The sequence below is a fragment of the Nerophis lumbriciformis genome, linkage group LG08 (assembly GCF_033978685.3).
Source record: "Nerophis lumbriciformis linkage group LG08, RoL_Nlum_v2.1, whole genome shotgun sequence".
In the NCBI taxonomy this organism is placed as follows: Eukaryota; Metazoa; Chordata; class Actinopteri; order Syngnathiformes; family Syngnathidae; genus Nerophis; species Nerophis lumbriciformis.
In genome coordinates this window covers 29,975,135-30,000,020 of record NC_084555.2, presented here as the reverse complement: position 1 = coordinate 30,000,020, position 24,886 = coordinate 29,975,135, and the positions used below count along the sequence as shown (strand labels likewise).

Below are 24,886 nucleotides of genomic sequence, written 5' to 3'. Positions count from 1 at the left end.
GGACTGGTAAAATCACGGCACGATAACTTAAAAATAAAGACAGCTTCAGATTGTTTTCTTTGTTTGGAAATAGAACAAGCACATTCTGAAAATGTACAAATCATAATGTTGTTGTTTTTTACACTTACATGTTGCGGTTAATAGTATTCTATCTTTATTTGTCCTTATTTATACTTTCTGAATAAATTATGTAATAATGTTCATCAGTCAACTCATTGGTGTTCATTTTCAATTTATCAAGATAAAAAAATAATATCAAAATCAAATTGCAGGATGTTATTTATGTAGTTTGCTCATTTTCCTCGACTAGTGCACTAACATCATGGTTTTTTTTTTTTTTTTTTTTTTTTTACATATGTAGCATAATCTACAAAGATACAAAATAATTGCTATTGCGACATTTAGAGGACACATTTAGAACAGCAGTTTCTATCATTAAAACATTTCTGCTCATTTTTATACTGAGCAAACTCAAACTCTGGCCTTGCCCGCAGGCCGTACGTTTGACACCCCTGCAGGACGGTATCACAAGTTTTTATACCATCATCCATTCTGAGCTCCATGTTGTCCGATTTGTATTGTATTGACTATTAATTCACTGACTATTTATTGTCGTCCGTGTAGGCCAGGGATCGGCAACCCAAAATGTTGAAAGAGCCATATTGGACCAAAAATACAAATAAAAATCTGTCTGGAGCCGCAAAAAATTAAAAGCCATATTACATACAGATAGTGTGTCATGAGATATAAATTGAATTAAGAGGACTTAAAGGAAACTAAATGACCACAAATATAGCTACAAATGAGGCATTATGATGCAATATGTACATATAGCTAGCCTAAATAGCATGTTAGCATCGATTAGCATATGTCTGATTAGCACTCCAACAAGTCAATAACATCAACAAAACTCACCTTTCATGCACAACCTTAAAAGATTGGTGGACAAAATGAGACAGAAAAAGAAGTGGCATAAAACACGTCCTAGAAAGTCGGAGAAAGTTATACATGTAAACAAACTACGGTGAGTTCAAGGACCGCCACAATTAGTAGGACAAAACGGCGCTCGCCAAATACTCGAATCAGTGAAGCATGTTTAATATAAACAGTGTGCTTTATAACAATTAGGGAGGTTTGTGTCATGTTTGTCCTCCTACGTTAAAGAGCCGAATGCTGCTCTAGAGCCGCGGGTTGCCGACCCCTGGTGTAGGCTATATGAACCACAACAACCTGTTCCTCTAAATGAGTTGCCCCTTGAGAAAAAAAATAAAGTTGTTTGAATTTGAATTGAATGATGACATGAGCATTGCATTGCACCACAAACATAGTTGACTTGTTAGACTTAAAAAGCAGGTGTTGATAAAATACTTCCCTTCTGTTGGATGTTACATGATTGTTCTGGGATAGAACCTCTTGTGCTAATAAAAATTAATGTTTTTACATCTTTATTTACACATATTGCATACGAATAAGAGTACCGATGAATATTGATATTGGTATCAGTATCGAAAAAATCCTAATGGTATACATCCCATATTGTTTTTTTCTTTTTTTAACTATTATTATTGCACAAATTAACATTTATAAACACATGAACACACAGCAGCGCACACACAATTGGTACCATTGAGTACCGGTATCGATTTTCAGGTACCAGGAATTGCTTCTGTATTCATTCAAATACAAAAAGTACCCATCCCTACTGGGTATTGTGCATTACCACCATCTGCAGGACTGGAAAATAATGCATCGCAGGTGAATGGACATTAAGGACTGTTCTTCCTTTACGGATATCTGTCTTCAACTGACCAATATTCAGTTTGTTCATTTTTATGCAGTATGTATGTTCTGCATGTGCCACCTTCCTAAGCAATGTTGTTGTTGTGTAGCAACAAGGTTGTTCTATTCCAGCGCTTGGAACCGTTTGTCTCCAATGCTACACCTGAGACTCATTAGGTGTTCAGGAACGGGTTCAGGCAGTGGTGCAACCTACTGATTACTCAATGTAGAAAAGAGAGAAAGTGGTAAATAAGGACGGAAGACAAGGAAGAATGACATTGAGAGGCATAGCTAGAGGGGAATGAAGACCAGACTACGGGAAAAAAAAGGCAAGATTTTTTTAAGAACAATTTATGTTCTCATCTTTATCTTTTATTTTATTGACTACCACAGTTTCCAGATCTCTCACAAAAACATGACAAAATCATCTCCCTATCATGTATTTGTGTTTTTACATATCTCACAAATTATTATGTGACAATGGTGGCTAACCTTGTTTTTATTATTATTATTATTTACATCCAACTAGTCCATGGTGCAAAAAGGCTCTACAGTGGTACCTCAATTTAAGAGTGCCTCACCATACGTGTTTTGACATAAAAGCTGTCTCTCAGCTAGCTAATTGTTATGCTTTAAGTTGCAAGAAAAACATTTTGTTACAAGCATCCCCGCTATTAGTTTCAAATGTCAAAGTGAACCCTGTAGAATCCTACCAAAACATCTGGTCTTAATGGCTAGCATTAGCTCACATTATATAGTAACTCTGTTTTCCAAACATGGGAAAGAAGAAAGTCAGTGTGATGGACAGTTATGAGAAGAAAAAGTAGATAATATTCAAAATACTGTTTACATATTTGGCAAACCAAATTGCAGAATAAAGTGTAATCTGTGTTACCTTTTACATTAAACAGCACACATTGAAATTGCACTGAACAAAGAGAGCACAGTCAACTAACTCAAATTCCTTTTGTGTTAAACATAGTTGGCCAATAACGCTGATTCTGATAATAAAATAAAAAATATGTTAAGAATTAATGACAAATATATATTTTTAAATGTACATAAAACATTTCTTTAGCCTCTTTAACGAAAATATATGCACCATCATTGCAAATCAAAATTATCATGATGTCATATGTCACAGTGACCACGCCCCTAGCCACACCTTCACCGTCACACATATTGTGGCAATCTAGGGGAAACCCTAAAAAACTGTACATCATTATTGCATTACATTTATTATTTATTAAATTACTTCATAAAACTACTGAAGTTGTATTACATTGTATTGTATTGTTATTATGAAACATTTCTTATGTAAACACACTCTGCAGCCCTTCTTCCATCTTAAAATAGCACATTAACACACAAGGAATAACAGGTCCACAATAATACAGATACATGTTTAAGAAAAAGAGACAGCTTTTATGTTTGCATGAACATGACGTTAAAGTTGTTTATCAAATATGTTAATTGCTTATATATTCCCTTCTTCTCTATGTTTATGTAAAATAAACCGTGGTTCTTGAATATTAAAAATGTGTGATATGTAACGGGCAACCCCGTGACTAATTTGTAACAATGCATTATATTTCTTTCAAGTCAACACCAATAACGTGTTGCTTCTTAAGACCAATACCGACAATAGTTAACTATTTTCTATCTATATTTTTTTAAATGTAGATTTACATGTAGTTTGCGCACACCTGAAGGTAAGAGACTCAAACAAAGGTGGATTTATGTAGATGTGTCCTACTCAAATGCGATTACACTACTATGGTGAGCACCAGAGGTGGGTAGATTACCCAAAAGTTGTACTGAAGTATCAAGTAAGAGTACTGTTACTTTGGAATAATATGACTCAAGTAAAAGTAAAAAGTACCGTATTTTTCGGAGTATAAGTCGCACCGGAGTATAAGTCGCACCTGCCGAAAATGCATAATAAAGAAGGAAAAAAACATATATAAATCGCACTGGAGCTCGGCCAAACTATGAAAAAAACTGCGACTTAAATTCCGAAAAATACGGTAGTCATCAAAATAATTAATTGAGTAATAGTAAGTAAAGTATTATGCGAAAAAACTACTCATGTATTGAGTAACTTGTGAGTAACTTCTGATTTATTTAGTAGCTATTTTTTTATGGTCCTTGGACTATAATTGTAGTTGATGCGAGCGTGTGTGTAAAACATAAAAATCATGTAGCATTTGTTGCAACATGTTTTATCTAGTTGAAAGTGGACTTCTTATAGGCTGAAATGTGAACATTCATACTGACACAAATGATAGCACATGATATAAATGTTATTTTTACTACTTTGAAAGTAATCCTTGAAGATTTGTGTTGCCTTTTCTGACGTTGTGTCACTTTTTACAGTCAGTACCTTTTTATGCACTAAATTGGTCAAATAATTCAGATTATTCTATTCTCACAGCTACAAGTAGAGTTGTAGTTTCCATGCTCTTTATGTCTAATGTGAATGTTGGCCATACACAGTGTGTCTCCGTTACACTAGGGGGTGAATGCGGTAATTTCAGCTTGTTTAGCTATGTGGATCTCAAAAACTAAATTCACAACAAGACTTGCATTCCATGAATATTTCAATGAGTACATTTCACAGTAACCTTATTGTGTGTAATTATTTTAGCTGAAAATAAGCATTTTTTTTTCAAATGTTGAATACTTCCTGACTAGTAGAGTAAGCAGTCTTGCTTTTTCTCTCTTTTTACAGGCAAAAATCGAGCCACAGGGTTTACAACGTGTCTTGTTGTCTAATGTTGTAGAGGTAAAATGTGTTCATATATAAGACATATTGTAATGATCAATCCATCCATCCATCAATTTTCTTCTGATTATCCAAGGTTGGGTCGCGGGGGCAGCAGCCTAAGCAGAGAAGCCCAGACTTCCCTCTCCCCAGCCACTTCATCCAGCTCCTCCCGGGGGATCCCGAGGCGTTCCCAGGCCAGCCGGGAGACAAAGTCTTCCCAACGTGTCCTGGGTCTTTCTTTGTAACGATGTGTGCAACAATACAGTAGGGATGTAACGATATAATAACAATTTTACATCACAGTTATCGTGACCAAAATTATCACCGTTATCATTAGTATCGCAGGATTGTGAAATGCGCTCAAAAAACATGTTTAAACATAACTAAAATAAAAAGACACACTGTTAGAAAAGCCACTTTTTGGTGTTTCTTATGCTTCACTGAAGTGTTTTTATCTTAGTGTTTTATCTGTTTTAATAGCTGATCTTTTATAGTTGTACTGTAAATATTGGTTTGTACGGTAGCGCTTTAAAACGTATTTAAATGAAAAGTGCGTACAACAATAAAATCTATTGTAATTATGTATAATTTCTACTGGGCATTGTGTCTGTCCCCTGTTCAGCGGTACTTGAACGCACCATAAAAACACCATGTCTCTTTTCCTGTGAGGAAAAATCGATCATCATAATTCCGTGCTAAGAGAGCACAGCTTGTAGGTTCAATGTGCACAACTGAATTGCTTAGTAGCTCAGACAGTTGTGTTATTATACGTTTAGATTGGGGAAAGACATATGCCTCTTGCTTTGTGCACTGGTGCACAGTCATGTTGGAAGAGGAAGGGGCCCACTCCAAACTTTTCCCACAAGGTTGGGAGCATGGAATTGTCCAAAATGTGTTGGTATCCTGGAGCATTCAAAGTTCCTTTCACTGGAACTAAGGGGCCAAGCCCAACTCCTGAAAAACAACCCCACATCATAATTCCTCCTCCACCAAATTTCACACTTGGCACAATGCCGTCCCAAATCTACCGTTCTCGTGGTAACCTCCAAAACCAGACTCGTCCATCAGATTGCCAGATGGAGCAACCTTGAGACCTCTGATTTCGGGATATATATATATATATATATGGGCAGCACGGTGGAAGAAGGGTTAGTGCGTCTGCCTCACAATACGAAGGTCCTGAGTAGTCGTGAGTTCAATCCCGGGCTCGGGATCTTTCTGTGTGGAGTTTGCATGTTCTCCCCGTGACTGCGTGGGTTCCCTCCGGGTACTCCGGCTTCCTCCCACCTCCAAAGACATGTACCTGGGGATAGGTTGATTGGCAACACTAAATTGGCCCTAGTGTGTGAATGTGAGTGTGAATGTTGTCTGTCTGGATGTCGAGTGACATAATATTGTGAAAAAACAGTCCTTAGTGGATCTAACATAGTAGTGAGAGTCCAGTCCATAGCAGAGATGTACCCAACCGAAAAGTGCTTTCATCAAATACACTAGAGTCTCGAATCTTCCATCTCTCCTAGCATGGCCCAAAACCGGTCAATCTTTGCTTACTGAGGAAGATCTTCACTGCCAAGTTCTTGGTAGTCCACTACTTCTTCCCGGAGGCTATCCAGGTCCAATCGCAGCTGCGGCTTGGAACTTACAAGCGTATTTCTTCATCTTACTCGTCGTCGGCGTCGCCACGGCTGTATCTTCCTTGTTCTTCTTCTTCGTCTCCTTGTTGTGTGCGCAGTTGTGCACTGCACTCTCTAAAAGCCCTAGATGTTATTGTTACATATGCATGTACAGTAGATGGCAGTATTGTCCTGTTTAAGAGTGTCACAACATTGCTGTTTACGGCAGACGAACTGCTTTACGGTAGACAAAAACGTGACTGCTGTTGTTGTGTGTTGCTACCGCGCTGGGAGGACGTCAATGAAACTGCCTCACAATAAACCCACATAAGAAACCAAGAACTCGCCCTCGATCATTCTACAGTTATAACGTGATTGGGCAGGCACGCTGTTTATATAGTGGGAAAGTGGACGTGAGAACAGGCTGTCGACACGTCACTCAGGTCCGCCTGAATTCCGGGAGATTTTCGGGAGAACATTTGTCCCGGGAGGTTTTCGGGAGAGGCGCTGAATTTCGGGAGTCTCCCGGAAAATCCGGGAGGGTTGGCAAGTACGCTCCAGAGAACACGTCTCAACTGCTCTAGAAATCACTGAGCTCCTGAGAGCGGTCCATTCTTTCACAAATGTTTATAGAAACAGTCTCCATGCCTAAGTGCTTGATTTTATACACCTGTGGCCAAGTGATTAGGAAACCTGATTCTGATCATTTGGATGGGTGGCCAAATACTTTTGGCAATATAGTGTATATATATATGATTGTATGGCCATTGAGAATGTAGCAGTCATATCAAATTAGTTCCAAATCCGCACCAATCCAAGGTCAAACAACGTCCTGGAACATATAAATATCATGTTGTTGAATTACTTGTGAGCAATAGCATCTCGGCTGAAAGTTGCAGTGAGGAGATGAGAGGGAAGCATCTGAATGACCTCACATGTGTTTGTGCGTGTCCGCCTGTGTTTTCGGGAGTGTTTTGCAAGGGGAGAAGTCGATGCAGTCAGTTGGACACTGATTGAAGTCAAAAGCATTAACCCAGCAGACAGAGCGCACTGACAATCGTTTGTGCCTCACGCGGTCTCATGAGCGCAACTGACACATCATGCATGCTGCAAAATGACACATTTGACACCAGCGGCTGATCACCGCCGGCGGGTGAGATGTTTCATCCGGCTGCCATTCAACTGACCACTCCATTTGTAGGACAAGCGAGACCCCCATCTGTGTGAAGCCCATCTCATGCACATCACAGCTCGGAACGTCATTCCCAAATACGTACGCTACATACGGCCATACACGACTCCATCCATCCATCCATTTTCTACCGCTTGTCCTTCTCGGGGTTGCAGCGGTGGCTGGAGCCTATCGTAGCTGTTCTTAAAAAATTTTTTTATCTATAAAATGTAATTTCTACTGTTTATTTTAAACACATTTGGAGTTGATTGAAGACAGTCTCAGTATGTTAATGGAAGCATTTATTATGGTTACTTAGCCTGCAGCTTCATGGTGCTAGCATTTTGTCAAACCAAATCTAGCATTTTTTTTGGGGGGGGCGGGAGGGAATGTTCCTAGAGTGGCTAAATTCCATGCTAAGGCATTTTTATGAACACCTTTGCTACTTTGGTGACATCCATCCATCCAATTTTTACCTCTTGTCCCTTTCATAGACTTAGACTAAGACAAACTTTATTGATCCACAAGGGAAATTGTTCCACACAGTAGCTGTTACAAAGGATGGAAAGTGTAAGGATGGAAAGGATAATGTAGGTGTAAAGTAGACTAAAAATGTACCGTAGTAGCAATATAAAATATAACATATAGTGAAGTGAATTATATTTTATATAGCGCTTTTCTCGAGTGACTCAAAGCACTTTACATAGTGAGAGAGGGAGTGTGATCAGCGCGCTTGCAGGAGCAAAGGTCACCGCCTCTGTCCATGGTGCTGAAAACAGAGCGCCATCAGATGGGGGTGTGGCATGTGCTGACGGCGAGACACAGCTGGGAGATGATTAGATTGCACAGGTGGTACGTGTTAATCTAATCATCTGTTGTCTTTAACAGTGAGCGGCCGGGTGAAAGAGGGGAGGAAGATACGGACGTGGCTGAAAAGTCACCTTCTAGTAAGAAAAAACTATTGTTTGAAAGAAAACCTTGTTGAACCTGCACGCTGGGCTCTTGTGGAGCTGCTGGGAGGCGACTTCCACACCATGATCTAAGTTACATTTAAACCAGTGTGGGTGGCACTGGGAGCAGGTGGGTGAAGTGTCTTGCCCAAGGGCACAACGACAGTGATTAGGATGGCGGAAGCGGGGATCGAACCTGGAACCCTCAAGTTGCTGGCACAGCCGCTCTACCAGCCAAGCCACGACGCCCCAAGTACTGTATGTAATATTTACATATTATATATACAGTATATGATATATATTGATATATTATATTATATTATATTTTATATATAACAATTACCATGTAAAATATTGCAGTATATGTAACAGCTGCAGCATAAAATAGAGAGTAGATCCAGCAGAAAATAGACATTATAAACAAAGAGAGGTAGCTAACATCGAAGTGGTCAGGTAATAGACAGATATCATTTATTGCTGTATTCGGAGACCCGAGGGGGCTGGAGCCTATCCCAGCTGCACTCAGGTGGAAGGCAAGGTACACCCTGGACATGATGCCAAGCAATAAATGTCATTCTATCAATTGGTCTCCCCACAGGAAATAAAACGCATGAGAAAATTAGCTAAACATATTTTTAAAACAAATATCAAGCAATATTTTATTAAGCAGTATTCTGCACATTGATCTGATTGCATATTTAATCAATACAAATGAAAAGATAAACAATAGCTTTTGTTGCCTGTCCATGCTTCCTAAAATGAGACTATACCGTGAGATATCTAAATTAAAATTCTTCCCAAATGTCATATTTTTTACATAGTTGTGTTACTCTTTAGCCTAACTAAACTTGTTGAAGTGTATTTTCTTAAGAAAAACAAGAAAAAAGACAAGTCGTGTCTCTGGGATTTCACGCAGTCCTGTTACCCTAATACGTTTTAGGTAGACAAAATATTTTGAATGTTCATCAAGTCACATGGTGCACAGGAAGTTGCATCATTCAAATACTAGAAAGGCCAAAAGTAATTTTACAAATGTAGTTTTATGCATATTTGATGATATTTGAACTATAATTTGGTCTGAGTCAGCACAGTCCTGTTACAATGTTACGTTAAATGCCACACTGCTGTTATTAAACGGTGACAGGTGTGGACACATGCATAACACGCTGCTCTGCTTGTCTCCTTGGGCAAAATAGGGTATGAACTAGTGATGGTCAGATGAAGCTTCATTGGGCATTGAACCACCTGAGCCAATTGGTTTCGAGAATTTCTCGAAACTTCAATGCATGCACCACCTGCTAGCCAAATGCATGATTACATAATGTAACCACACAATGTGTGATGTATGGAATTATGGCTCTTGTAAAATGACAATGAATCACAATGAATGTTTGACCGCAGGGTTTTGCTGGTTAAATTAACAAAATAAAATAAAATATGTTTTATGTATTACATATGTATATGTATTGTGTGTTTGTATTTAGCCAGCATGGTAGTATTATATGATATGGCAGGTTGTTTAATGTTTTTCTGTCCCCTTGAGGAAATGGCATAAAGAGGAAGATGACAATATAATGTAACCTGGACAATGATGTACAGAACAGATTTTGTTCATTTTTAGTTTTGGTTTTAAGCAATTCTTTTTTTTCCCCCCAGCTATTGATTTCTGTTGGCTGGTTAAAAAAGGATAAATACAGAATGCGCTACTTTATTAAACGTAATGTGTAAAGTGATAAACACATTCGAGAACTGACGTTGACGAGAATCGAACCCATGTCATGTGGCATAACAAGTGTACACCATTACAACACTTAAGGTCTGCTGAAGAACTTAATACAGGTTAGCTATTTAATATTCAAAGCGGTAACTGGTTTGGATTAAGTGTGCCATCATTATTTGGTTCTATTGGAATTTTAAAAACTATTTTTATTCTCTATCCAGATTCGAACTAACCACACCAAAAATGTCCACATTTTCAATGGAGCTTGGGCAATTTATGAGTTGTCGAATCTCCTGGCAAAATCCGAGCCGCGTCCCGAAGCAGTCACGTGGTACAGCCTGACAGCGAGGCTGCACACATCATCATTTCATGAAACAAGTCTTGATATGCACTTCGCGGAAACGCCCTCTCCAGTACTCAACACATCCCTCGAAGCCTCGGCACAATTCGTCCCATCACGAGTATGGATACACATTTCCATCGAATGCCAACATTTCTCACCGGTGCTCTGGCGAGACGTGCTCCCCTTTGGAATTCATGTTGCCCCCTGATTGATTGGTGTTGATAGCAGTCAGGGGAGGAGTATATTTACAGCTAGAATTCACCAAGTCAGGTATTTCATATATATATATATAAGAAATACTTGACTTTCAGTGAATTCTAGCTATATATATACTGTATATATATATTTATTTTATTGTATATATATATATATATATATATATATATATATATATATATATATATATATATATATATATATATATATATAAGAGAAATACTTGAATTTCAGTGTTCATTTATTTACACATATACACACACATAACACTCATCTACTCATTGTTGAGTTAAGGGTTGAATTGTCCATCCTTGTTCTATTCTCTGTCACTATTTTTTTAACCATGCTGAACACCCTCTCTGATGATGCATTATGCTTCGTCTCCTTGTTGTGCACTGCACTCTCTAAAAGCCCTAGATGTTATTGTCACATATGCATGTACAGTAGATGGCAGTATTGTCCTGTTTAAGAGTGTCACAACATTGCTGTTTACGGCAGACGAAAACGTGACTGCTGTTGTTGTGTGTTGTTGCCGCGCTGGGAGGACGTTAATTAAACTGCCTAACAATAAACCCACATAAGAAACCAAGAACTCATCATCATTATTCTACAGTTATAACGTGATTGGGCAGGCACGCTGTTTATATTGTGGGAAAGCAGACGTGAAAACAGGCTGTCGACACGTCACTCAGGTCCGCCTGAATGTCGGGAGATTTTCGGGAGAAAATTTGTCCCAGGAGGTTTTCGGGAGAGGCGCTGGATTTCGGGAGTCTCCCGGAAAATCCGGGAGGGTTGGCAAGTATGTGAATTGATATGCAGTGTACATTATTTTTACAAAAGCATTCAAAGCAGTACCTCCTCATCGTGTTGCTGTGCAGAGTTGCTTGATTAAACTTCACATCTCACAAAAATCGTAAGTTTATTTGCAGATGATGATGTTGAGGTGTACCAGCTACAGTTTCTAAGGCCTGTGAAACCATTATATTGATTTAAGTAACATTTTAACATTTTTAACTGTCATGTGTGACTAAAAAAAATTCATGAGGATGTAAACACATCATGAAAATTCATAAAAAAGAGGAGGAAATCAAACACAGTTGTAGGGGTTAAACGAAGATATTGCAAGTTTTGTTGAGGTCTTGCTTGATTTCATTAGTGACGATGGTTTAAACATCTGAGGCCTTGTTCACACTGCCGGTCAATTTCGATTTCTTTTTGCCATATGCTTCTTAGTTCCTTCGTTTTGCTGTGGCTCTTGTCCACTGCTTTCTGCGGCGTCTGCCATTGCGAGTTATATGTCGGCGAAAAAGTTTACTAAACTCAAGCGTATTTAAAGGAGCGGTGTTGTGCAGTGCAGGGGGCGTATGATCTGACGTAAACACGCTGTGCAATACCTAAACAGTCCGTGCGAAACAGGAGCTTTGACTTCTAAACGAGGCAAAATGCCGTAAAAAAAAAAAAATATATATATTATATATATTTTGTAATTGAATTACTCGAGTTACTCGAGGAATCCTTTCAGCTCTCGTGGAAATAGTGTTTTAGGATCTCACGTGAAAGTTTTACCACTCCGGTCTCTGATTGCTCTTCAAGCAGACATCGGAGCAAAATATCCCGTAAAACTGCGAGAGCCAAAATACTTGTACGCAATAATTCAGTTGAGCAAATGTTGACTTTGATTGCACAAAATCTTTGAAATTGTCACAAATGCGGCAGTGGAAGCCATATTTACTTTGTGAACATTGCAGTGAGTGCGACGTCATGACGTCATGTCTGCGTGCAGGTCAGATTGCGTTCCGATTATAAATTCTATTTTTTTGTAACGGTCTAATGGGGCGGTATAGCTCGGTTGCTGGAGCGGCCGTGCCAGCAACTTGAGGGTTGCAGGTTCGATCCCTGCTTCCGCCATCCTAGTCACTGCCGTTGTGTCCTTGGGCAAGACACTTTACCCACCTGCTCCCAGTGCCACCCACACTTGGATTTTGGGTTTCACAATGTAAAGCGCTTTGAGTCACTTGAGAAAAAGTGCTATATAAATGTAATTCACTTCACTTCACTTCACTAATGTAAACGGCCACTAAAAAGATCGACTTTGACAAAAAATCTGAATTTGACATCCAACCTTGCAGTGTGAACATAGCCAATATGTCCTCCGATAAGCAAACACAGCTGCTCTTTTCTTGTATTTTAGTCAAGTCATTTACGAAAAGTAAACATAGAAGGTTACTAGGAGCTAGCAGTAACACAACAGCTAAGCACACAATAGCACAAAAGCTAGATATACCTTAATTAAACAATATCACAGTCTAAAACATCACAATTGTCAATATAAACAAGTTTTAAATAATTATAGTTGCAAATCATTTACACATACAAAGGCTTCAAGGCAGAAGCGTATTAGAAAATATCCAGTAACAAACGTGTCATGACCTTAACTCAATTATTTTGACTATTGGGTGTCACCAAAAAACAAATGCCAATCCACTTCAACTTAAGGACAGTATAAGTCCATTCCTGACGGTAAATAATATATTAAATTAAAAATGAATGTTCTCTTGTTTGAGTATTTTCACTTGATCAAACCTTTTCTAACACTTCACACTACAAACTAATACAAGTATATATTATGATTTGTGCTAATATCATATCAGAATGATATTGCTCTTGGTAAATACTAAAGGCTTGAATATCGGTATCAAAAGTAAAGTTTTATCCAGACACCCCTTTTGATCAAATTCCAATTTGTACAACTTCAGGAGTATTATACAGTCGAGGTTAATTTGTACATTCTTCTTAATCTTCTGACCATGTTTTTGGTTGTAAACAAATACGTGTTTTCTACCATTCAGTTGTACTGACTGCAGTGGCTTTAAAGTAAATTCTACTCTACAACAGTTGTGCAAAGAAAGAGGTTTACTAGTTATAATTCTATACTGCTCCTTGAAGGGGAATTGCTTTTTGGAATGTTGCCTATTCTTCCCAATTATTATGAAAGACATGGTGATGGATGTATTTTTTTTACTGCATTCTAACTCAAAAATAAACGTAAATAAATGTCCGCTTACAATGGAGCCAACGGTAGGTACTCTATTTCGCACATAAAACCCAATAAATAACCATCCAAAAGCCCCCAACAATACTCCATTTACATTTTGGGACTTAAATATTAATCAAGTATTAGTGATATTGTTATTAAGAGCACTTAACACAGACAAACTATTTATAGCGCCGCCGTGATCACGGCTTGTGTGCCAATGTTGACATGATCGACTGATCAGCTGCTTCCTCGTTTTATTGCTCGTGAAACTTTATTCTAGATCAAAAATAATGCCTCTCACCTGGATAGCAAAAGAGTGAGGACGTAATCCAACTTGTTGGTAAACTTGGAGAGCCAATTAAGACCCGGAATTGGCGAGAACGACAAAAAGACTCTTGGTTCCACCCCCCTTTTCTTTGCGAGGATATAACAAGTCAGCATCCTAATGACCGCAGACATTGTACAGTAAGTGATGTTTTATTATGTTTGTTGGCTCTCATAAAGTCTGCAGTGAGTAATAGTCAGGATGTTGTGAAAAAACGTTTTTTAAATTAATTCACCACGTATGATTAAAATGAGCAAAATTCATAAATAATAAAAGTTATTAAGGTGCATCCTTTACTACATTATATATATATACTTACATCATGTACATAAAGCCTTAGTGGAGGTGTTTGAATGTGTTTTTAATAGCTTTGTAGGCAGAATCAAGCAACTCCCATGGGCTCCATTGTAAGCAGACTTTTGATTGCACTTATTTACTATTTAGAATGCATTTAAAAAAAAAAGAAGAAAAACACATGTGTGCTTGTTTTACATAAGGGTTGTAAATTATATGCAAAATTCCCCCCAAAGAATTACAGTTCCCCTTTAAATCTGTGCAGCTCAAATGTGACATTCCAAATTGATGGGATCACATCCACAACCATCTGCAAACCTCAAAACGCCGACATATGACATCTAAAAAAACTCTTACCCAATTTGGATGAATCGCTCCTTTTTGCAGCCATCACTAAGTCGTCTACAATTATGTAAATGAGTGTGACAATGTGCCCATGGCATTATTCCACATATGCTCTCACAGCAACAGCTACATGTCACGATAAAGAACAATGAAAGGCTATTTGACAGCTGTTTTAACTGTTTATGAGCCTCGGCGTTCGAGTTACCGTCATGACTGTGAGTGTCACAGCAATTTGCATTCCTTAAAGCACTGAGCCTTGCATGTTTATGGTTGTACTTTGTAGTATTCATGTGTTGCTTCTGGAAAACACCTCGCTAAATTACAAAATCTCAGAGGGAAAATAACTGGCAAGGTCAGTTCCATTTCTACTGAACGAAGCATAACATACACACACTAACCTAATCAAACCGAAGAAAAATACATTAAGTAAGCAAGCTGTTGCAGCAATCGAATTCAAACACCACTCCTGAGTTGTTTAATTTTGTTCAGAAAGTGAAGGTGACAGCATCTTTCTCAGTAGTTCAACAGATGTATTTGTCCTGCCCTTGTTGCACTGTGATCCTCTGTCAGATTTTTGAAAGCATCATAGCAGGTGATGAGACACCTTTATATCCTGTCCTTGACAGACAGGTTGGTGTCGAGTTATGCTGCAGGGCTCACTGGTCCAGCATTCATACATAGCAACATAAAAGGGCATAACATGTACCTTAAATAGGTCCTATTATGCAAAACCAATATTTCTTACCTGTTGGTACCTGTGTTTGTGTCTTGGTATCCCTATAAGTCCCCGAAAATTTAAATCAAACCATGGAGCTATTTTTAAAGTAATCTTGCCTTCTTCAAAACATCCCCCAAACAAGCTGTTTGGAATTTGACACTTTAGTGACGTATTTTGCCTTAGTCACGTCAACAGATATGGTAGAGGTAGAGGTTTACCTGAAGAACTTTGTGGGAGTCCACCATGTTTTATTCAGTTGTAGTCCGACGTTGTAGTCAAGTTCTGTCTTTTTTTTTACCCTCTTGTGGGGCAGACTGGCTTGTACATGCACATGCATGCTAAATCCTCAGCTGTTGCCATTTCTAATACAAAGTAGCGTATATTTATAACTTATTTATGTCAGTAGACTGGATATGGAATCGCTAAAAACTACAACATGGCTGATGGGGTGAAGATGCAGTCGAAGGGGAGGCACGTAAATAAGACCACCCACAAAACAGCGCATTCTGAAGAGAGAGTCAGAAAGCAACTTGAAGGTGGTTTGCAACCCTAATCTATGCACAATTTTGATCAAAACACTGACATTACTTCTTATGTAGACCACAAGGAAGTGTTTTAAATGTAAACAATAATAATATTATGACCCCTTTAAATAATTGACAATTACACCAAAGGTGTCACGGCGCACGCGCAAACCTTCTGCTGCACGTTCGGCTGGCACCTCCGCTGGAAGCGCGCCAGGACACGCCCCTGCTCGCTCTGGCCGCATTGCGGACACGCGCCGGCAAAGCTGCAGGCAATCTGTAACCTGCGCACCTGGGACTAATGAAGTCAGACAGCATAAAGACCAGCGGACCCGAAAATCCGGGTGCCGGAACGTAGTTCACTCCCGTAGTAAGCATCTCGTCTCTGGCTTCCCTCCCGCGTACTTGATCTCTCTCTGTGCTTTCCCTGTTCCTGTGTCTTATGTCCTTCGTGTCTCCCGCAGTACTTCCCATGTCTGCCGTAATCGAGCTGTGGCCTCGACTTCCCTCTGGATTCCGGACTGCCTCCCCCGATCCTTGACCCCTGCTTGGACATGAACCTCGTTGCTTCTCTCCAGCCCCCGACTGCTTGCCTGCCCATGGACTGCCTTCCCGCCTTGCCCCTTTGGTCTGACGAAGGATTCATCCAACACGCACATACAACAAACTCTGGTAACATTCACATAGTTAATTCTACACATCGTTTTGCACCTATCACTTAGAGTAGAATACACATCCCACACATTCATCATCAGCTACAATATTGAACTGATTCCTGCCGTGGTGTTGTCGCCTTCCCTCGCCGTATGTAACAAAAGGGTGTTCAAATGAAGCTTTAGGTGGAGGTTGTGTAACAACGGGGTATATAATAACGGTGCCTTATTTTGCATTATGGTTTGGTTGGCGGTGATTCCAAATGATGCGGAGGACAACAGGGAGCATGCAGGTAAGCTGAGTTTTTAATTCTTAACAAGGCAAAATACCCCAAAAAAAGTGTGCTCTGAAACGTGCACGTGAAGCTCAAGGTCAAACTACAAATGTCTAAATATGTAAAACGTGACACAAAAGCAATAGCGTAGAGCCAACATGAACCGCGAAATATGGCCCAGTGAGGAAGGCAGGGTGACACTGGCATATAAAGCTCTCTGGTTAGTGATCAGAGGCAGGTGAGTCTCCTGATCGCTAATCAGAAGCAGGTGGGGCTCCTAGCAACCAAACATAACCAAGAAGCCCTGAAAACAGAAACTAAATCACAAACACATCAGAACTAAACACCTCCTCTCTGAGCTGCCACCTTAATGTGGTAGAGGAGTTTGCGTGTCCCAATGATCCTAGGAGCTACGTTGTCCGGGGGTCTCCCAAGGCAAACTGGTCCCAGGTGAGGGATCAGACAAAGAGCAGCTCGAAGACCTCTATGAAGAACACAAACAAAGGACCCAGATTTCCCTTGCCCGGACGCGGGTCACCGGGGCCCCCCTCTGGAGCCAGGCCCGGAGGTGGGGCATGATGGCGAGCGCCTGGTGGCCCCATGGGGCCCGGCCGGGCACAGCCCGAAGAGGCAACGTGGGTCCCCCCTCCAATGGGCTCACCACCCATAGCAGCGGCCATAGAGGTCGGGTGCAGTGTGAGCTGGGCAGCAGCCGAAGGCAGGGCGCTTGGTGGTCCGATCCTCGGCTACATAAGCTAGCTCTTGGGACGTGGAACGTCACCTCGCTGGGGGGAAAGGAGCCTGAACTAGTGCGTGAGGTGGAGAAGTTCCGGCTAGATATAGTCGGACTCACTTCGACGCACAGCAAGGGCTCTGGAACCAGTTCTCTTGAGAGGGAATGGACTCTCTTCCACTCTGGCGTTGCCGGCAGTGAGAGGCGGCGTGCTGGGGTGGCAATTCTTGTTGCCCCCCCGGCTCAAAGCCTGCACATTGGAGTTCAAGCCAGTGGACAAAAGGGTAGCTTCCCTCTGCCTTCGGGTGGGGGGACGGGTCCTGACTGTTGTTTGCGCTTACGCGCCAAACGGCAGCTCAGAAGACCCACCCTTTTTGGATTCACTCGAGGGAGTACTGGAGAGTGCTTCCCCGGGTGATTCCCTCGTTCTACTGGGGGACTTCAACTCTCATGTTGGCAACGACAGTGAAACCTGGAGAGGCGTGATTGGGAAGAATGGCCGCCCGGATCTGAACCCGAGTGGTGTTTTGTTATTGGACTTTTGTGCTCGTCACAGATTGTCAATAACAAACACCATGTTCAAACATAAGGGTGTCCATATGTGCACTTGGCACCAGGACACCTTAGGCCGCAGTTCCATGATTGACTTTGTAGTTGTGTCTTCGGATTTGCGGTCTCATGTTTTGGACACTCGGGTGAAGAGAGGGGCGGAGCTTTCTACCGATCACCACCTGGTGGTAAGTTGGCTGCGATGGTGGGGGAGGATGCCAGACAGACCTGGCAGGCCCAACGTACCTCTATTGTCAAGGCGGCCGATTGGAGCTGTGGCCGCAAGGTGGTTGGTGCCTGTCGTGGCGGTAATCCTAGAACCCGCTGGTGGACACCAGCGGTGAGGGATGCTGTCAAGCTGAAGAAAGAGTCCTATTGGGCTCTCTTGGCTCGTAGGACTCCAGAGGCAGCAGACAGGTACCGACAGGCCAAGCGGTGTGCGGCTTCAGCGGTCGCGGAGGCAAAAACTCGGACATAGGAGGAGTTCGGGGAAGCCATGGAAAACGACTTCCGGACGGCTTCGAAGCGATTCTGGACCACCATCCGCTGCTTCAAGAAGGGGAAGCAGTGCAATGTCAACACCGTGTATGGTGGGGATGGTGTTCTGCTGACCTCGACTGCGGATGTAGTGGATCGGTGGAGGAAATACTTCGAAGAACTCCTCAATCCTACCAGCACGTCTTCCTATGAGGATGCAGTGCCTGGAGAATCTGTGGTGGGATCTCCTATTTCTGGGGCTGAGGTTAGTTAAAAAGCTCCGCGGTGGCAAGGCCCCGAGTGTGGATGAGATCCGCCCGGAGTTCCTTAAGGCTCTGGATGCTGTGGGGCTGTCTTGGTTGAGATGACTCTGCAACATTGCGTGGACATCGGGGGCGGTACCTCTAGATTGGCAGACCGGGGTGATGGTTCCTCTCTTTAAGAAGGGGAACCGGAGGGTGTGTTCCAACTATCGTGGGATCACACTCCTCCGCCTTCCCGGTAAGGTCTATTTAGGTGTACTGGAGAGGAGGCTACGCCTCGGATTCAGGAGGAACAGTGTGGTTTTCGTCCTGGTCGTGGAACTGTGGACCAGCTCTATACTCTCGGCAGGGTCCTTGAGGGTGCATGGGAGTTTGCCCAACCAGTCTACATGTGCTTTGTGGACTTGGACAAGGCATTCGACCGTGTACCCCGGGAAATCCTGTGGGCAGTGCTCAGAGAGTATGGGGTAACGGACTGTCTTATTGTGGCGGTCTGCTCCCTGTATAATCAGTGTCAGATCTTGGTCCGCATTGCCGGCAGTAAGTCGGACCCGTTTCCAGTGAGGGTTGGACTCCGCCAAGGCTGCCCTTTGTCACCGATTCTGTTCATAACTTTTATGGACAGAATTTCTACAGTCCTGATCACCATATTTTTCAAAAATGTTGCTATGTAAATGTAAATATTTGATGCATTGCATTTCTGTGATTGCTTTTCTAATTAAGGCATCAATGTTGGGAGTTTATTATTGTTACATTGTATTCAAAAAAGGTGCATCACCCACGTTTTCTAAACATTTTTGCAATATGTTATTACAAAATCCATTAAAGTGTATTACAAAATGCGTATTGAAATTTTGTAAATGCTTTTTGTTTTTATTTTCATCCATCCATCCATTTTCTACCGTTTGTCGTTCGGGGTCGTGCTTTTTTTTTTTTTTTTCAACTGTTTTTATTTTTTTTAATTAGAATTCAGGGAGTTTAACAATAATTCACTTTATACATCCACCGTAAGAGGTTGGTACCCAGCCATTACTTTTGTACAAAATTCCACAACATTCCGGTGAGGACAGCCATAAAGGTTAACTTTGCAAGGGCAAAGGCTGCCGAATTATTGGAAAATGTCAGCGGTTGTGTCGACTGAGAGGACATATACAAGTAACACGTTCTAATGTTGATCAACTGCATTGTTACTTCCATATCTTTGAACATGCAGCCTTCTAAGCTGAATTCATTTAGGATTATGACAGTGTGGAATACCATAATATCATCATTTTTGTGTAATAGCAAGCCTCTGGGACTGAATGCTTATGTAAGAGCCGAGGAAGTTTACTGAACTTTGTTGAATAGGATTATTGTGGGAAAGTGCCTGGTCTTGACAGATAAACAGGCATGCGAGGCAGGAGTGCGGCAAAATGATTAGTTTTGTTTCTAAAAATGTCTGTGAAAACACATAGAGTACAGTACTCAGGGCCTGGGAATCTTTATATCCATCCATCCATCCATTTTCTACCGCTTATTCCCTTTGGGGTCGCGGGGGGCGCTGGAGCCTATCTCAGCTACAATCGGGCGGAAGGCGGGGTACACCCTGGACAAGTCGCCACCTCATCTCAGGGCCAACACAGATAGACAGACAACATTCACACACTAGGGCCAATTTAGTGTTGCCAATCAACTTATCCCCAGGTGCATGTCTTTGGAAGTGGGAGGAAGCCGGAGTACCCGGAGGGAACCCACGCAGTCACGGGGAGAACATGCAAACTCCACACAGAAAGATCCCGAGCCCGGGATTGAACCCAAGACTACTTAGGACCTTCGTATTGTGAGGCAGATGCACTAACCCCTCTGCCACCGTGAAGCCCGGAATCTTTATATATACTGGCAAAATAATCTTGCTTTGAATGATAACCATCTATTTGGCTTAACATATGGCTTAAGGAAAAGTTATGAGACAACAACAGGGTCACGAGTGACCCCTCTGGTATCCCCCTTGCATCCTGTCAATCACAACCATCAACATTCACACCTATGAACCCACAACCTCCCGGCTGCACTAACCACATGTTCAACCGTGCTGCTTGTAAAATCTGTATCTATCATGCAGTTTATTCCCATTCATCCATTATTTATGAATGGATGCCACACTATACCTTTGAGCTAATGCAAAAGTCAAACTTTTCTACATGCATGTGTGCATAGAGGCAGGGACGTAATAATAATAATAATAATAATGATAAATGTTATTTATAAGGCGCCTTTCTGGGCACTCAAGGACACCGTACAAAATCACGACAATAAAATCAAATTGGATAAAAAAACAACAACAACAACAAAGAGAAAAGAAAAGATGATTACAATGGATAAGCAGTCAGGAATAGGTGTGTTTTGAGTCTTGATTTGAAGAGGGACATTGAATCTAAGTTGCGAAGGTCTGGTGGTAAAGTGTTCCAAAGATGTGGGGCACAGCGGCTGAAAGCTCGGGCACCCCTGGTGGACAGTTTAAATAAAGGGACAATGAGATGGATGAAGAGGATCTTAGGGAACGTGAGGGCGTGGCGACATGGATCAGGTCAGAGAGATATGATGGAGAGAGGTTATGGATGGCTTTGAAAGTGAGGAGAATTATTTTAAAGTGGATGCGATGTTTGATGGGTAGCCAGTGGAGTTGCTGCAGAACAGGGGTGATGTGCTGGATTGAAGGGGTTCTGGTGATTATCCAAGCTGCAGAGTTCTGGAGAAGCTGAAGTTTGTGAAGTGACTTGTAAGGGAGACCAAACAGGAGAGAGTTGCAGTAGTCCAGGCGAGAGGTGACCAGGCTATGGACTAGTATGGCAGCAGTATGAGGGGTAAGGGATGGGCGAAGACGATTAATGTTCCGAAGATGAAAGTAAGCAGACCGGGTAATGTTGTTTATGTGGGCTTTAAAGGAGAGTGTGCTGTCGAGGATGACACCCAGACTCTTGACTTGGGAGGAGGGTGAGACAGAGGAATTGCAGAGAGTAATGGACAAGCTGTTGGTTTTGGCGAGAATGGTTTTTGTACCGACAAGTAAGATTTCGGTTTTATTACTATTGAGTTGAAGGAAATTGGATGAGAACCACTGCTTGAGTTCACTGAGGCAGTCTGTAAGGGACACCAAATTCTGGGCCTGAAGACACCCGAAAGGCCCCCCGTTCCGCCCTAATGCACTAAAAAACTAATAATTGTAGATTTTATGCCTACATCAAAGTGCCACCTATGTCTATCAAGCTCCATGTTCTGATGTTTAAATGTTAGTTGTCTGGTTGTGGTTGTGTCTGTGCTTGTGTTTTTGTTCTGTTGTTTTTGTGTATGTTAAGAAAGCAATGATGCACTGTGCCCAAGACAAATTTCCCCGCGGGGACAATAAAGTTGAACCTTGAACCTTAATTGCTGGGCATCAGTTGAAAGCAGCATTTTAAAACACATAAAATCCTTCATTAGGTTTTTGACTTATTAAAAATGGATTAACATATCTAGATAAACCCACCTAAATAAGTTGTTTTATTTTGAAACTACCTTGCTGCAGGGACACTTCCAAAAGAGACGCGCTTGCTCTTTGCCGCACACCTTGCAGTCTAAATATACATCCCTACGGAGTCAGCGTGACACACATAGCAGCAGGCTTGTAGGTGGACACCCCAAGGATGGATGGCAAGGAACCCACTTGGTGAATCCAAACAATGTTGCGGGAGATCAGATGCACATTTAAAGCAGCAAGAGATCCCGGGGTTGTCAGCATGGCTGACTCATTCATCTGAGCAAAGAAATGGTCATGCCAGACTTTAACTGCACTTGCACTTCCAAATACAGCACGGTGCAGACTGCAGGGAGGCACTGAGCTACAACCATCTGTTCAAATGGCACCGACTGATATGCCTACGCTGTCTGTGTCAAAGTACGGTAGCACGTAGCAACCCTGGGTGGGAGAGAGGGCTGCCTGCAGTGCAGCAATGGACAGCAAGGACCCACCAGCATGTCCTCCAACACACTGGGCCAAAAACTGGGAGGACTTATGACAAGAAATGGGGAAAGCCCTGAAACCTGCAAGCGGTCACCAAGTCCCTAACCACACTCATGGCACCTAAAACCTGATGAGTATTATCTCAACGTAAGCTTACTCTCTCACTTACAGTCAAGGGACAGTTCAAGCACACGCACAGGAAAAAAACATCACACATGCAGCCCACGCAAATGTGACCCACCCTCATGACAGCTTGCATTAGACGAATACAGTATTCCCTGGTGCGCTTGTGGAGTATACACATGCTGCAGCAACACCGATAGTGACATCTAAATCATTATTTTTTCCATAAACACACTCTTATACACACAAAGCAAAGAATGGGTCAGGTGTGCAACTACTGTTTGTGGCCCCAAATGTCAAGTATCATTTAGTACAAAGCTCACCAATTCTACAGCAGGCAGACTTGAACATATCAATCTGACAACTTCTAGCAAAAATATAATCAGGTGAAATGGCTATTATTAAGGTCATATTATGTGCATAGTAAAATCCATCAGATGCGGATAGCTAACTTACCTGGCAAAGTCTTTAAAAGCAGGAGGCATCTAAGAGCAGAGGCTGATTTGTCACCCGAAGACAGCAGTCACATGTGCAAAGTACATTGGATCATAGACTTCCTGAGCTGGTCATATGCATGTAGTCTTCCCTATGACTTGCCCTTACATTTATCCAGACTCACTGGTGACAAGTGCCGGAGAAAAAAACCCCAAAAAACAACCGGGCTAAAAAGATGGGGAATTGTCAGTGAGATGCTGCGACCGCCACTGCGTTGAGTTGCGAGCGCGCCGTGAGGACCGTGTACTGCAGCACAGCAAAGTGGCAGTGCAGCAGGAGAGAGGATGGGCAGGCAACACTGAGATTTGCTGCTGCTGCTGATGCTGCTGCTGCTGCTGGTTCCCACAGCATGGCTGGAGCTAAACTATGACTGGAATCTGGAATCTGGATTCTGGACTTCTGACACTGAGTCTTTACCAGAACAGATGGGAGAGTTATGCGATGAGATGGCGAGACACAGTGGGAAGAAAAAGAGCAGGAAATAGTGAGATGTTTGCTCTAGTCAAATATAGCAGCCAGCACAGTAGTGGTAGTAATCATTTTTCATGCCATTCATTATTTTCCCTTCCTCACTTTCTGACCGCATGTTCTTCAGCCCCGTCTGTGTCCTTACGTATGATGTCAATTAGAGATGTCCCATAAATGCGTTAAAATGTAATATCGGAAATGATCGGTATCGGTTTTTTTATTATCAGTATCGGTTTTTTGTTTGTTTGTTTTTTTATTAAATCAACATAAAAAACACAAGATACACTTACAATTAGTGCACCAACCCAAAAAACCTTCCTCCCCCATTTATACTCATTCACACAAAAGGGTTGTTTCTTTCTGTTATTAATATTCTGGTTCCTACATTATATGTCAATATATATTAATACAGTCTGCAAGGGATACAGTTCGTAAGCACACATGATTGGTCCACTAATAGTACTAACCTTTAACAGTTAATTTTACTAATTTTCATTAATTACTAGTTTCTATGTAACTGTTTTTACATTGTTTTACTTTCTTTTTTATTCAAGAAAGTGTTTTTAATTTATTTATATTATTTTATTTATTTCTTTATTTTTAAAAGTACCTTATCTTCACCATACCTGGTTGTCCAAATTAGGCATAATAATGTGTTAAATCCACGACTGTATATATCGGTTGATATCGGTATTGGTAATTAAAGAGTTGGACAATATCGGATAATCGGATATCGGCAAAAAGCCATTATCGGACATCCCTAATGTCAATGTCTATTAGGTAGATGCATTGTGCAATGATAAGCGTGATTGCATCTACAGCTGGATTTGTTTTACTCTTGCAACAGATTGACAAATCCCAGCAGGCACAAGACATTGACACAACGTTGATTATACGTACATGTCTTTTAGAACTGACTTTTGAAACAACGTTGCACAAAAAGTTGTATTTGTAAATTGAGACAACCTTGGTGTCTAACGTTGGATACACGTTGTTGGGTGGGACAATACCAAGTTTCAAATCAAGGTCACAACCTGACATTGAATAAACATTGTCAAAAAGCATGTTG

General features: G+C 41.4%; 1 protein-coding gene across 1 annotated transcript in view; it reads right to left on the bottom strand.

The window, feature by feature from the left end:
- Positions 1-23,569, bottom strand: part of dlgap2a (discs, large (Drosophila) homolog-associated protein 2a) — a 394,976-nt gene extending 371,407 nt beyond the window's left edge. Inside the window, exon 1 of the mRNA XM_061968624.2 lies at positions 23,311-23,569. The gene's annotated coding sequence lies outside the window, so the exon portion shown is untranslated. The remainder of the gene's footprint in view (positions 1-23,310) is intronic.
- Between the last annotated feature and the right edge of the window lie 1,317 nt (positions 23,570-24,886).